The 14,436-nt window shown below is 31.8% G+C and overlaps 1 protein-coding gene across 1 annotated transcript in view; it reads right to left on the reverse strand.

The window, feature by feature from the left end:
- Root (ciliary rootlet coiled-coil, rootletin) overlaps positions 1-5,619 on the reverse strand; it is an 89,929-nt gene extending 84,310 nt beyond the window's left edge. The window contains exon 1 of the mRNA XM_089639582.1: positions 5,477-5,619. The gene's annotated coding sequence lies outside the window, so the exon portion shown is untranslated. The remainder of the gene's footprint in view (positions 1-5,476) is intronic.
- Between the last annotated feature and the right edge of the window lie 8,817 nt (positions 5,620-14,436).

Here is a 14,436-nt window from a genome sequence, read left to right on the forward strand (position 1 = left end):
TTCGTACGTAGAATATTTAGGTACTTAGGAAGTAATTTCTTGTTATCATCTGTGACTTTTATGTCACGATTGGCCGCCCCTAATATCTGGCCGCCCTAGGCCCGGGCCTACATAGGCCTAAGGGCAAATCCGCCTCTGGTTATATGTATTCAATAGATGTGCCATCATAATATAGCCAGGCTTACGTGAATAGGGGACGTGTTATTATATTATGTTGGTCATTTCTTGCGTTAAGTATTCAGTTTATATAGTTTTGTGTGTTATAAAGAGGAACGGTTTCGCGGCCTTTTTCATACACTTTGGAAATTATGATAATATACTTGACCAAACTGAATAATTATTTTTTAAATCAAAATATTTAGCAAATATCTAGTACGGATATGTGCTTCTTTAATAGTTTATGTTTTAAATTAGAAAATAAAGGTGCTTAAATAATTCTATTTTTCACGATTTTTTAGGCAACTTTGACAATATTTTTGGGAGTTACTTAAAATTATTAAAAAAATTATCTTTCTCAATCTACTAAGTAAATATAATAAAATATAACATCGTAAAAGGGTGTTTTTTTGTGTTGGAAATTAAAATGTATATAGGACAAATTGGTATTCGAACGTAAATCGGTTGTTTGAAAATAAAGTTTAAACCTATCAAAATATTTTTTTTAATAATACATTTTTTACTTGTTTTATATATTCATAGTAAAAAAGGCAAAATTATTAAATCAAAAATAATTGCCAAGCTTGTCTCTAAAATCGTAAAAAATCGATTTCTCTAACTGCCCATATTTTATAATTTTGTATGTATAAGGTAGGCAAATAAATAAAGTAGCACATATCCAAACAAGATTTTTGTTACGCCCTTTGATTAAATAAATAATTAATCAGTTTGGTTTGGTATTTCAGTATATCGCTCGCCATACATTCCCATTGGTAGTGTATGGCGAGCGGTACGCTAAAATAGGCCAAGCCATGATGCTTATAGCGTAATGTGTCGCCTACCTTATACATACAAATACAAGTAAGAATGTACACAACAGTAACACAATGTGAACAAGTAAAACAATAACATTTAAAATGCAACGTAATATTATGTATTACATATAATGTACATACATATGATTCCACGGCGTGATTTGAAGGTTTATAAAGTGTGAAGTGGGGTTTTGGTTTTTAAGACATCAGAAGGATGAACATTTTAAGAGCAAAGTAGACGAATCATATAGTTTATGTACTGTATAAATGTATACTGGTTAATATAATAATAATAAAAAATAAAAATAAATATTTATCATAATTTTTTTATCTTATCATTTCGACATAACCTAACTACATACAGGTACTTATTATTCCATTAAAAAATAAACATTATTATTTCACCTTGACCTAATTACTTAGATCTTAATATTAAAATACTATGCGCAACTTGAACATTCCGAATGAAACAATGTGAGACAGTAAAGGAACAATTTATGTTGTTGTTTTGCTTTCATAACCAAGTCACATTCTTTGCTCAATGACTTATAGTGGAATTTACACAATATTTTCACAAAGGATAACAAATTATTATAAGCCATAATTACTCGCCTGAATCGAACAATATTTCACCAACAAATTTATATATAATAATTTAGTGGGAAATTCAGCACTAACAAAGCCTTTCCTACAAAAATAATACTGGATATTTACAGGTGAAAAAATTTAATAAGCAATTAAATGGCGGATTGGGAATAAGCCGACGTAGCTTTGAGTTTCAGAGCACCTGACCACAATCAGAAGGTGTGGGGGATATTTTCAATTTGTATGATTATTTCTAATTATTGCTCATAATAATTTATTATCCTTCGTGCCATGCTGAAAAAACCTTGTTTTATAAACATGTATATATAAACAATATGTTTATCATAAAAAATTAACAATATTTTCTTTTAAAACTACATTATTATTATATTTCGAAATATTCATCAAAGATATTGTTACCTTAAGATTTACAAAGCATCTCTGTATATGAATGTAATATTATGCGTGTAGAGTGCGTATAGAGTGGCGTAATTACAATGAACTCTTTTTATTCTCCATAAGTGTAATTTTATATCATTCTCTAGTAACAAAAATTCTATTGTGACTCATTACAATATGAACAATATTCCTATCAAAAAATGTCTCATATCAAAGATCTCGATTACAGGCCGTTTCCTGATAAACTTTTAGTAAATTTTTAATCGTGACAATACATTGGTACCTATATCTAAATAGTATAAAACAATATCACTATCCGCGTCTGTCTTTTTGTGCGCTTAGTTCTTCTAAATTATGCAACGGAGTTTGATCGGGTTTTCACTATCATTTAGTGAATTTCTTCCGGAATTTTTTATATAAAATACATGGATATAATATTTATTGAAAGTAGATAAAAGTCGAGCAACGCTGGGTACACGTCAGCTAGTATTTTATATGTGCATATCGCACAAGAGTCTCAACTGCTCCTAACCAGCAGCGCCCTGTCTGGAGCCAATGGAAGTTTGGAATCACCAATTGTGGTATGTTGTGAGGCTGAAAGGAGCGGAAAGGAAAGGAGTTGTGAAGAGGTTGGAAAGGAATTGAGAAGAGGTTGGAAAGGAGTTATGAAAAGGCTGGAAAGGAGTTGTGAAGAGGTTGGAAAGGAATTGTGAAGAGGTTGGAAAGGAGTTGTGAAGAGGTTGGAAAGGAATTGTGAAGAGGTCGGAAAGGAGTTGTGAAGAGGTTGGAAAGGAATTATGAAGAGGTTGGAAAGGAGTTGTGAAGAGGTTGGAAAGGAGTTGTGAAGAAGTTGGAAAGGACCTAGCTATTTAGTTCTTTCCAAGAAAATTGACAAAATACATTATAAGAGTACAAGAGTATCTTCTATTCTAAATTGAGGTATTAAGATATCATGTCAATTCAATCAATTTTTAACTGTCCAAACTAGGTTCTGTACCCATATTTCTAAATCGAGGCAAGGAGTTTGCCAATCTACCACGGATATAGTCATAAACAAATATGAACAAATAATTGATTTCCATAAGAAGGTGCGTGGGTGCGTTTGGGTCATATAATCGCACAAAATGAAAAGTTTCTAAATAAAAACTGCGACCCAGTTTTGCCTATAAAATAGTTGGCAAGTAATAGTCCTAAGTTGGCCGACACGCGATGTAGACAAACTACGCTACAAAGCTTATATGGAAGTAGTTTAGCAGTTTATTAACACTAGAGGGCCTATTTAACATTAAATTACAAAAGTTAGGTGTTTAACAAAACAATCAAATCTTATTGTTTAATTTTTTCATTCGAAATATATTATTTAGGAGTCGTAGAATATTTGGTTCAAAGTCAGACAAACAAATATTAACCTTGGTAATCTGGAAATTGTTGAAGGCTAACGAAGGATTACCGTTTCTTACCTTTTTACTTCAATAACACCAGGACACTAGCTTAGCAAAATTCTCCAATTCCGAGACTTCACAATCTCGGAAACAAATATTCTGATCTGTGTGATATATTTCATTTGAAAACTAATCAGTATAAATGTTGTATATTCTATCACTTTTATTATTCTAGACACAAATATACCTATGTACCCATATAACTTCTACGTTTCTACTATTTTGTTTTGTTGAATCCTTTAAATTCAATTATATGCGTGAGGATTCATTTTTGCCATTATGTTTACATTCTTCTTTATTGTATTAATTTTTAAGTGTTTACTCTGATACAAAATGCTTGTATTTTTTTTTCTTGAAGAAAAGCCCACTAGGGCGTGTAATAAATAAATAAATAATAAGCCATATTCTAAAACTTCCGGCAATTGTTTGTTTTCGGTTGCCTCCTTATTGTACCCTTTTTAAATGTCTTGTCAGAAGTTTTTAATTTCTGTGCACGAACTACCTCCTGTTTATCCATATTATGTTCTAGTTGTTTTGTCCTGTCCTGTTATTGTTATTCTTTGTTTTGTCATCGCTTTGTATAAACTATACCTTAAAGACGGTTGTTTCGGAGAATTTCAACAAATTTCAAATCAAACATCAAGTTGGAGGTATCTACACAATCATAATTATTCTAAAGTATTTGCTCCTTAGTCCATTAAAATTTAAACAAAACACGGTAATATTCTAGCTCCTCTGTTATACATGATTCGACTCAAGTATGTGAGCATACCCGTCTTCCTCTTCCATCCACTTTCACTTGTCATCTATTCTCCGAATGTACTTTTCTTTGTTCATCCTCTTTACTTGCTATCAATGAAAAAAAGTTTTATAAACTTAAGTTTTATGAATAATTGTACACATTTTCGGGATATTGTGTAAAACGGTCAAGCTATATATAAATATATTACTTCATTTTGACCCCTAAATTATTTTTTTTCGTATACATGTTTTTGTGCAATTTTTTTTACAAGATTATCGACTAAAGCGCCCTTGAAGTGATTTTTCAAAAAACGGCGCTATGCAAGTTATCCAAATATTAATATTAGTCGATGCACAATAATTGCACATGCCCGAATTGATGTAGTCAAAATTTGATGTACGTTATGTGTAGGTAATAAATTAATGTACGTTTATATATAGTAGAATAAGCACCTTATGTATCTTTTTTAAATTGTAAATTTGGGGCTCGACTCTTGCGAACTTCTGGGCCTCGTCAATTTAAGAGTACCTACTCGACACACTAGACATGGCGACCTATTTCAATGTCACAATTCACAAACAAATTATTCAAAAACTCATCAATTCCTCCTCTACATATTTTAGCAAATGAATATACCAATGATATTGACACTTTTAATGTAAACAATTCGATATACTCAAACATTTTTTTATGACAATATCAGTTTATTATAATTTATTTTTAGTTTCATCCAGTTGTAATCCAGAAGTAAGGGTAAGAAATAATTTTTTGCAACCATTTTTTATAATTATTGAGTAAAAAATTGTAAACATTTGAATATAACCAATGTAAAAGCCCCATGGGCGTATAAAAAAGTTAATAACTGAAACTAAATATATATTTACAGAAATAATATATAAATAGACATAAAAAGGTATTATAATGTTAAATATAAAATTATTTTTAAAAAGAGCCTGAATTAGGTACGTATTTCCATTAGAGAAACTCTTAATACATGATGGAATTGCTTTCTAATATTTTATAATAAAAAGTATTTATTTGTTTCAAAACTAGTTACACCCTTCTACAGGCATCTTCATAGTGATACATTTTAAACTTGAGGGTTTCCGTATTTAACAAACCTTTCAACTTCCAAAAACAAAAGAGGAACCAATTTTAAAAGTTTTTACCACAGTCAAAAAATTATACAGCTGTTCAGTCTGTTCAGCTGTTGTTGCTATTTTAAACCTTAACTATAGCTATTTTAAAAATCTAATGACCGCAATTCTGTATATTATAATATGTTTCTAAAATATTTAATTCTTTAATCGAGGGGAAAAATGTGTATTGTGACTCACCTAACCACCAAATTTCTCGAACAACATTCTAAAACTCCTCAGCAAAACATCAAAACACCGACTTTTTAAATACATCACAGATTCTATGAAGATTGAAACAAATTCAGGTGAAATTGAGACATTTTCAATAAATAACTTGCAGTTCGCGGTACCAACTGACGAATTGTGAAAACGTTTCGGCTGCTTCATACAATCCCCCCTCGAGGCGAAGCTTTGTTAGATCACCATGGATACCATATCGCAACAGCAGTATAAACTTTTAGACTTACGAGTTCTATCTACCGTAACTAAAATGCAAGATTAAATGAATAAAGGCAAACTGACTGTGAGTATTCCGAATGAACGCATCTATACAAACTTTTATTCCTTTTAAAAAACAAATGAATGTCAGAAATTCAAGTCTAATTCTAACCTGAAAAGGGTATTCGAATATCAAAATAAAGTCAAACGTAGCAATTTTTATTCGTCTAGGCTTGTAGGTATCTACTTCTCTAATACAATTTTAAAAAGTGAACATTACAGTAAAGTTGTAGGTAGGTACTTATTAATATTAAAAAGATACATAGTTGAATCCTGCTGCTGAGAGCTCCGTTGTAATCTCTCTTTCTGTCACACAATCCCGTTATTGAAAAGAGGGAGATGTCACAACGGAGTTATCAATGGTTATTGATTTTTTTTTCCAATCTTGAAATAAATACCTTTTTCTTACACTACCGCTCATAAGTTGAAATATAATAATGACGATTAACTGATTGCAAATGCTTGGATAAATATAATTTACCCAACAAAAATAACTGACTGTCATAGAAAATCGGTTTGAAAATATGTGTACTGATACATAAAAGAATAAAATTCACTAAGGAAGAAGATATCTTACATTTACCTTGTCCTGCATAAAATTAACACGTTTAATCATTATTTTGTTGTATAACACACACCACCTATAATACAAGAAGCTCTGAACCGTGAATAATAATTCATTATTAGTCATAGGGGGGCTACTAGCAGTACTGGCTAGTGTGGTAAGTACCTGTTTAGGGTACCTGCAATCGATAAGTCCCTTGGCGCAATTTCAAAGGCTACGTGCTAGACTCCCACCTGTCACTTGTTCAAATATTAACGGTAGAAGGGACAAGTGTGAAAAATGTTCTTAATCCATGTATGTATCATCTATTATCATGCTATATTTATATCATTAAATGGATAACACACTATTTAATAAGGAACATCATTGAAAAATATTATGGCTTTAAAAAAATATATTCATATAGATCAACAAACGCTGATTCTGAATACATAAGTTTTCTTATACTCGTGTACCAGAATTTATAAATCGTCATTGAAAAGTAATAAAACACCGTCACATTAAAACACACCTTTTGGTTCGCAAAACTTAATCTGCTGATTTATAATAATCAGTCTACGTGAGATAGTCTATCGATAGTCTTCAAAGTTGCCAACTAGCGGAGAATTCCCCAAATTACTGGGGATTTCTAAGATGTTTCAAGTATTGTTTTTTTTTTCGAAAATGCCTTGATTCTGTTCATTTCTTGATTATCCAACCAATATTGAAAATTGATATTTCCAATAATTGTGAAAACGTACTATATTTGGTTTTCTTTTGCAGCAAATTAAAAAAAAAACCCGAACGAAAGAGAAATTCCAAAAATAACTAGATAATAAAAATGAAATTCTGATTTCAACAGAATTTATTTATTTTTGGAGGTAAAGGAAGTTATGGGGCGGGGGGTTTGTGGTGAATTTGAATATTTTTTCATCTCTTGTGGGTATTTTAGAACATATGCATTGGCAACCCTTGTCTACAACAATATTAGAACTGATGAAAATGTTGTAATTCAAGTTTTTAAATACCGGTATTTTTTTTATTTTATTTTGATGGCATTATTGATGTTGTTGTAGCTGAAAATGATTTTTTATTTTTATGTGAAGATTTTCAGGAAATTTCAGTTTGGCACGGATTTCTTGAAAATCTTCATACAAAAAATCAAATTTTCAAAATATATATATACTTTCAGCTACAACATCAATAGTGGTATTTTTTGCAATATTAGCATTCTAGTATATCCAAAATTCACGAGCCGCCACTGTGTATATGGACCCCCAGAGGTCGATTTCAACTTGCGACGGGTCCAGGTCAGCCAGAAAATATTGATGGACCTCGAAATTTAAATGGGAGTACACTTGAGTGGATCCCTATTTACATCGAATCGTACATTAATGACAAATACGTATACACTATGAACCTACTCAGCCCACCAAAAATTGTTAAAGGGAATTGCGTTTAGTGGAACGGTGATGAAGTTTCCGCATTCTAACGCATAACTATTTGAACCTGCTGTGTTGTATGTCACGAGAACTTTTGAGTTATGATGACAAAATAGGTGACAACGACGCAACGCAATCACACCTGGTAGTTTTAAATGTGTAACATGTGACATGTGATGATTTAAGATACTCGGTTGCTTCATAGTTTAACGTTTATATATAATATATTATGTGGGTAACATGAAAGAAGTGTTTTGCAACGAAACTTTTGTCGCGCCGCACTGCAAAATTAAATGAGCTCAGAAATTAATAGAAATATTACAGTGGCTAACAAACGCTGTAGTCCCGTCAATATAGCTCAAAAAATGGCAACTCCTTGCACAAGGTGGGTTGTTTTGAATTTTTTATAATATATCGTTTGGGTTGGCAAAGTGATGTCAAAACCAAGTTTTTGAGTGGTGATCAATCGCGCCCGGCGTTACCCGGCAAAAATAGCAAAATTCAGGCACTTGTTTTCGTTTTTGCCGTATATTTAAAAAAATTAGTCGAGGTATATGGGAATGACGACTCTCGAGATCTTGTTTTTTTAATCGTTTTTTTTTCTTAACTATGGGGTGGGGTGTATGTCCAAAATCAAAGAGTTAAAATTTTAAATAAACAAAAATAAAAATAATTTGAGCATAAGATGACATTTTTATGTCAAAACGTTCCTGAGAAATATAAGGATTATTAACCATGGGTAGGGTAGGTATGTGACCAGATTGCATTGTTTATTGATATAAATTACGAGTAAAATTCCTTAAAAAATCTCATTTAGGTTTCTACAGTGACGTAAAAACCTAGTTTTCGACTTCGATATACCCCGCTCCCCGCGCTCCACGCTTCCACACAATACTGTTGAATTTAGGCACTTGTTTTTGTTAATTAATGGCAAGTTTTGTTGCTGCTGGTAAAATGCCTTAAGAAGCTCTTTTTATTTTTATTTTATTATTTAATGCTTTATGTAATTATATTTACATAGTTCTGATTTATAATGTTTTTATTTAAAAACATCTAAAAATTGACATTGTTTTTAAAATAATAAAATTGTGTTGAATGTTTGTGATATGGCTCCGCTGGACAGGACATGTATACGTATAGCAATGATTAAGGATAGCCGACAGCCAAAAAGGCTTTTACACCAAGCCTGAAGGACGAAGGACTATTAGGAGACCTAAACTTTAGTATTAGTATTGTGGCGAGATGACCACCATATTCTTGGTATAAGGAATTGAAAGAGGGGTAGCAGAAAACCAGCAGGAGTGAAGGCATTTCCTAGGTTCGTCATCGACCAACGGAAGAAGAAAGAATAGAAAATAAGGAAAAGAAAAAATATTTTGGCTTTATCCTATATATGATACGAATGAACGGTTCGATGGCAACTCATGACAGTGGCAATTAAACACACTATTGAAAAGTGATAAAAAAGCCATGAAATGTGACGAAAAAAATGGCCTATGAACCTTAAATAAAAGTATCCTATTTAGCCTGGTTTTTTACATCACTTTTAAAGAGTGTGTTGAATTATCACTGTCCTTGAGTTGCCCGGTTACCGAATAAACGAACAGTAAGGAAACGTCGTCTAGCTAATCATTTTTGAGTTAATCATTTCTGACAAGTACCTGCCTAATGGTGGTTTTTAAATTAATTTTAACTTCGCAGAACAGCATATTTCCTGATAATTTTTTTTTTATTTATTTCCTTGAATTTTTACCTTCTGACTTAAAAACCAAATTTTTACAAATGTCGATTACATAGTTAAAATAATTATCAAATTTTACTTTTTTCGAAGCTCGCCAAAACGACCGAAATTTGACGGGGTACGCGTGACGTCATTCGTACTCTGTTTTTTTCTGTAAGGTCTATTAATTATTAATTCTACTTGTAACTGCATTAGAATCAGTATCTGCGGTCGTTGATCTAAAATTATATATGTTTTTAAGCCATGATATTTTTTATTCAAGTTAAAGTTTCTTATTCAAAACACAAAACCATTTGAAAAGTGGTATAAAGTCATAAAAAGTGAAGAAAAAACTAGGTTAAATATCTTACGTTAGGTCAGGTTTATATGCTTTTTTCATCGCTTTTAATGACTTTATATCACTATTTTTAATAGTGTTGAATTACCGCTGTTCTGGGTTGCCATGGAACCATAACCTTGTTTTATAAATTTATTGCAGTGAAGTAACTTAATATATAATACCAGATCCGTTCTAATTTATAACTACCGTATGAAATATGCGTTTTATGGAGGGAGAATCGATCTACAGGAACAAAGGCGTGTTGGCACGCACAAGGAACTATTAAGCAGGGCCGGAGCAATGGAAAACAAACTAAAGGGCGCCAAAATTGTCGGAAATGTAGTGAATTAAAAGACCACTAAAATTGATCAAGTGAAACTTTTCCAATGCTATTTATAACATAGTCGCATATTTATTCATTTTCGGTGACGATAAATCGGTGTTTATAGTAATATTGTTATAACAGTTTCATACAATGTAATTTAAATCTATATACTTGTGTAAATCTATTCACAGCGAAGAAAATTTTATTATTATTTAAAAACGGACATTTAGACATCCCTAACCTGGTGAGCATGATTGATTATTACATATCGAATAAATACAATACCAGACTCTAGGCCCCATTTAATGTAGTTGCTTCGCGCAAAAATTGTGTGTATAATTCATGTTCTAAGAGATTGCATCGTATGGGGAGCGATCTATCGACATTAAGAACATTGTTTACTTCAAAAAGCAAATAGACTTGCAGAAATGTAAAAATCCTTTACTGTATTAGTTTTTCATTATGATTATAAGTATTATATACTTAAAAATGTATCCGTGTTATAAACGCCCAACGAGCGTTTAAATAAATTAATAACTATTTACGATAATCTCCTACATAATTATTTAATTTACCTCACTAGGCTTAACCTTATGAGGTATTTACATTTATATTTCCTAATTTTATTACATTTTTTGTCACATTTTACTGATTTTCTCTACTTGCTACGCTAACTTGAGCCGTGTTGTAGCAAGAAGTACAAGACTTAAGTTTGAGTGCGTGATAAATAAAAATGAAACATACATTATATTATAATTATAAAAACAATACTAGAATAATGTTGAATAAATTAAAACAATACAGGTAAATAAAATAAAGACAATACAGATAAAAATATATATATTACGCGTTATAAAATATAATCAAATTCAGTGATTTTATTGAGTGATTTCAAATAATTTATATATAATCGTATTTCACTATTTACGATTGACTCAGGACCAGTTTTCAGTTCGTCAGTTTTTCGAATCAATACCTAAAAAATTGAATGGTTGGAATGTGAAGACGTACAAATTAAATGATATTTCTCGGAGACTGTTTGATAGATAGACACCTGTATTTTTATAAAAAATGTTAAATTTAAAATGAAGGTGAACTGTTAAGACTAATTTTACAACTCATACTCACGCGGGGCGTCTTTTTTCGGTGGGTGCTCTAGACATTAACCATGATCCGGCTCTGCAATACAGGACAGCAATTTAAAATTTAAATACTCATATAATTATGGGAAAAGGGGAGTTCAGGTTTTGTTGCCCCATTCATTCTAACCTTTTGACGGATGACAGATCGTTTGACAACAACAACAACATAAATAAAGATAAATTGTTTACGTCTTCTCAACAAACATATTTAGACTTTTAAAGGTATTTAATGAAAATCTACCATTTCACTCCACATCATTTATTGAAAATATGTATATATTATATTTAAGGGATGTGTCGTCGTTAAATTAGGGTGGGGGGAGGAATACAAAATAGGAAAGGTAGGGACGATATTTATCACATGAACTGAGACGAAAAAAGACTTTAAATTGACACACAAAATTTGACTTCTCAAGCCGGACTCACTCGACCCATCGGCTTGTACCACAGTGGGAGGGATGGATTCATACGTCTGTCACTCCTAAACACATTGACCCAGATTTCTACCCACCCCTCATGCATTTTTCCTTCCCATAACTTCCTCTACTTCCTTTCCCTAAAAAGACCCTCCACACAGGATCCCCAAATGTGACATAGGCCCTGAGGCATTCATTTTTGGTCAGCGCCTGTAGTATGGAATAATGTAAAAAATAGTTTTTTTCCACAAATCTAAACCCTGTAACAGCATACGAAACCTGCAATATGAACATAGAAAATGTTGAAATAACTGTGTTTTGAGGTGCTAAATGGAGCTAAAAGGTGATATCACCTTCAACAAACCTTATGAATGTTACTATCTATATTGATAATTTTGAACATGTCAATGTGATTTATACCGACTTCGAGAAAGCCTTTGACAAAGTCGACCATAATATTTTATTGAAAAAAGAGTGTCTCGCTTTTGTAGCTAGCTACTTACGCAATCATCGTCAGAATTTCAGTTACGGACACCATCTTTCTTACGAATACAAAACCAACTCCGGGAATCCCCAGGGATCGAACCTATGACCCCTCCTCTTTCTTTATTCATTAACGGCCATTGGCAAGACCACTCTAACCCTCTTCGCTGATATCAAACTTTTCAAAGCTATTAAAAGTCACATCGATTCCATTCTTCTGCAAAATATCTTGATTCTCTTGCCAATTGTTCGGAACTGAACAACTTACCCTTCAGCATCCAGAAATGCAGTGTCATCACAATTACAAGTCTAAAGATATATTCCTGTCCCTATCACATTAATAAAAATATTTTAACACGAAAAAATGAGATTCGAGATCTTTGCGTGATTTACGAAACAAATTTCTCTTTTAAATACCACATATCTGACATTGTCTCCCGCGGCACAAAAAAACTTGGATTTGTTCTTCGTAATGCGAAATCATTTACTAGCGGTATCGCAATACGAAGAACATACGAACCCCTTATTCGCAGAATCCTGGAATATAGATCCATTATTTAGAAAAAAACATGTTCTAGAAATAGAAAAGTACAAAAGAGGTTTATGCTTTATCTATATATGAGAGAATATACGTACTATCCATTCCTACATCCATCCTTGTATATAACAGGAATGCTCGATTTCAATACCTTAGAAACAAGTCGAAAAATATTTTTAAACTAATCTCTTGAACTATACTTTATCCACTTATATTGAAAGAGGTAACTTATCCGTGCCTAACAAGTATACTCGACGGAGATTCCATGCAATTTCATACTCCGTGGACTTATTTCATCAGACGCGCCAATCAAAAGAGCGACACGTCGTGTAATATTTTGAATCGAGCCGCCATCAATAACACTCCTTAAGTAGATGGCGATAAGGCTTAAATTCCCGCTTAACACCATTTAGCTGTTTTGATTTAGGCAAGAAAAAAACATGGCCAAAAAGTGCATGTTATTTTATTTTGTGGATGTTTAGGCATAAATATTTAAATGTTTTCCGATCATTTTATAAATAACTTAATTTGCCACATTATACAATAAAACCATAACCGAAAAGGGGTTCGTAAGTAGGAAATTTTGAACTTTAAAGCAGTTTTCATAGGCTTTATAAATTATTTTTTTCTTGTCTTATAAAAAGACTTATGTAAAAAATACTCGATTATTTCAAAGGCCAAGTTGTATTATATTCGCGATATTTATTTAAAGCATCTGAAACATTTCTAGGCGACCAAATTTCCAAACCAAAAACACATGATTTTGCATTTCTTGGTATTGGATTGCCTTAACGATGCTGCATTGACCATCGACATTTTCAATGCCACTTATACAGACAGTTCAGCAACTATATTTTGACGTAAGTCACAAAATGATAAAACTGCCCCCATGACCTTTTTATACTTATATACATGTATGTCAAATGTGTGATCTTCTCGGTAATATATATTGGTGCATAATGGAGAATAAATTAATAAAAAAATTAAAATAAAATAAAGTAAGTAAAATAGTGTAAAAGTTAATTTGGATAAATGGCAACATACCCACTAAAATTTAATTACTGATTATTCAAAATGCACAACAAAATTCATAACGAATCCAATCAGAATAAAACCATTTTATAGTTCTTAAAATATCAATCGGAACCTGAACTCTATGACCTTGGATTCCTTTTAAATTATTCCATTAGCTGTCTCCCTATTATATAGATAAATAATAAGATAGATGCATTTCAAATTAGTTCATATTTTACAATAACCATAAAATGGTAAACGGATATAATAGACTTCTGATTAGAAAGTTGTCCTGGAGTTCCCCAAATTGGTTAATTTATTTATTACATGCAATCAGAATGACTCAGGAAGGAAAAGTTCCCCGTTATTTAGTTTTGCCGCTCAATAATAAATCAAATATTTACCCCTTACTTCGTAGATACTATATATAATATTATATCAGATTCAATACGAAAAGATTCGTAGAAGGATATCGTTATTTAATGCATACTCATATAGGTACCTACTCCTAAAGGTAGTTTGTATTTGATGCGATGTAATTGGAATGCGTGAAAAAGGAGTAATGTACAAGTAAAAACATATGTATGTCAATGAAATAGGCTGGGGAGGAGCATATAAAACTAACACTGGAACTAGTCCATAAAAGACCCATTAAAATAATTCTAAAAAACCTTCAGATTATTCGACTAGTGAATT

Source organism: Hesperophylax consimilis, chromosome 14 (assembly GCF_061612785.1).
Source record: "Hesperophylax consimilis isolate HC1 chromosome 14, BYU_Hcon_1.0, whole genome shotgun sequence".
Classification (NCBI taxonomy): Eukaryota; Metazoa; Arthropoda; class Insecta; order Trichoptera; family Limnephilidae; genus Hesperophylax; species Hesperophylax consimilis.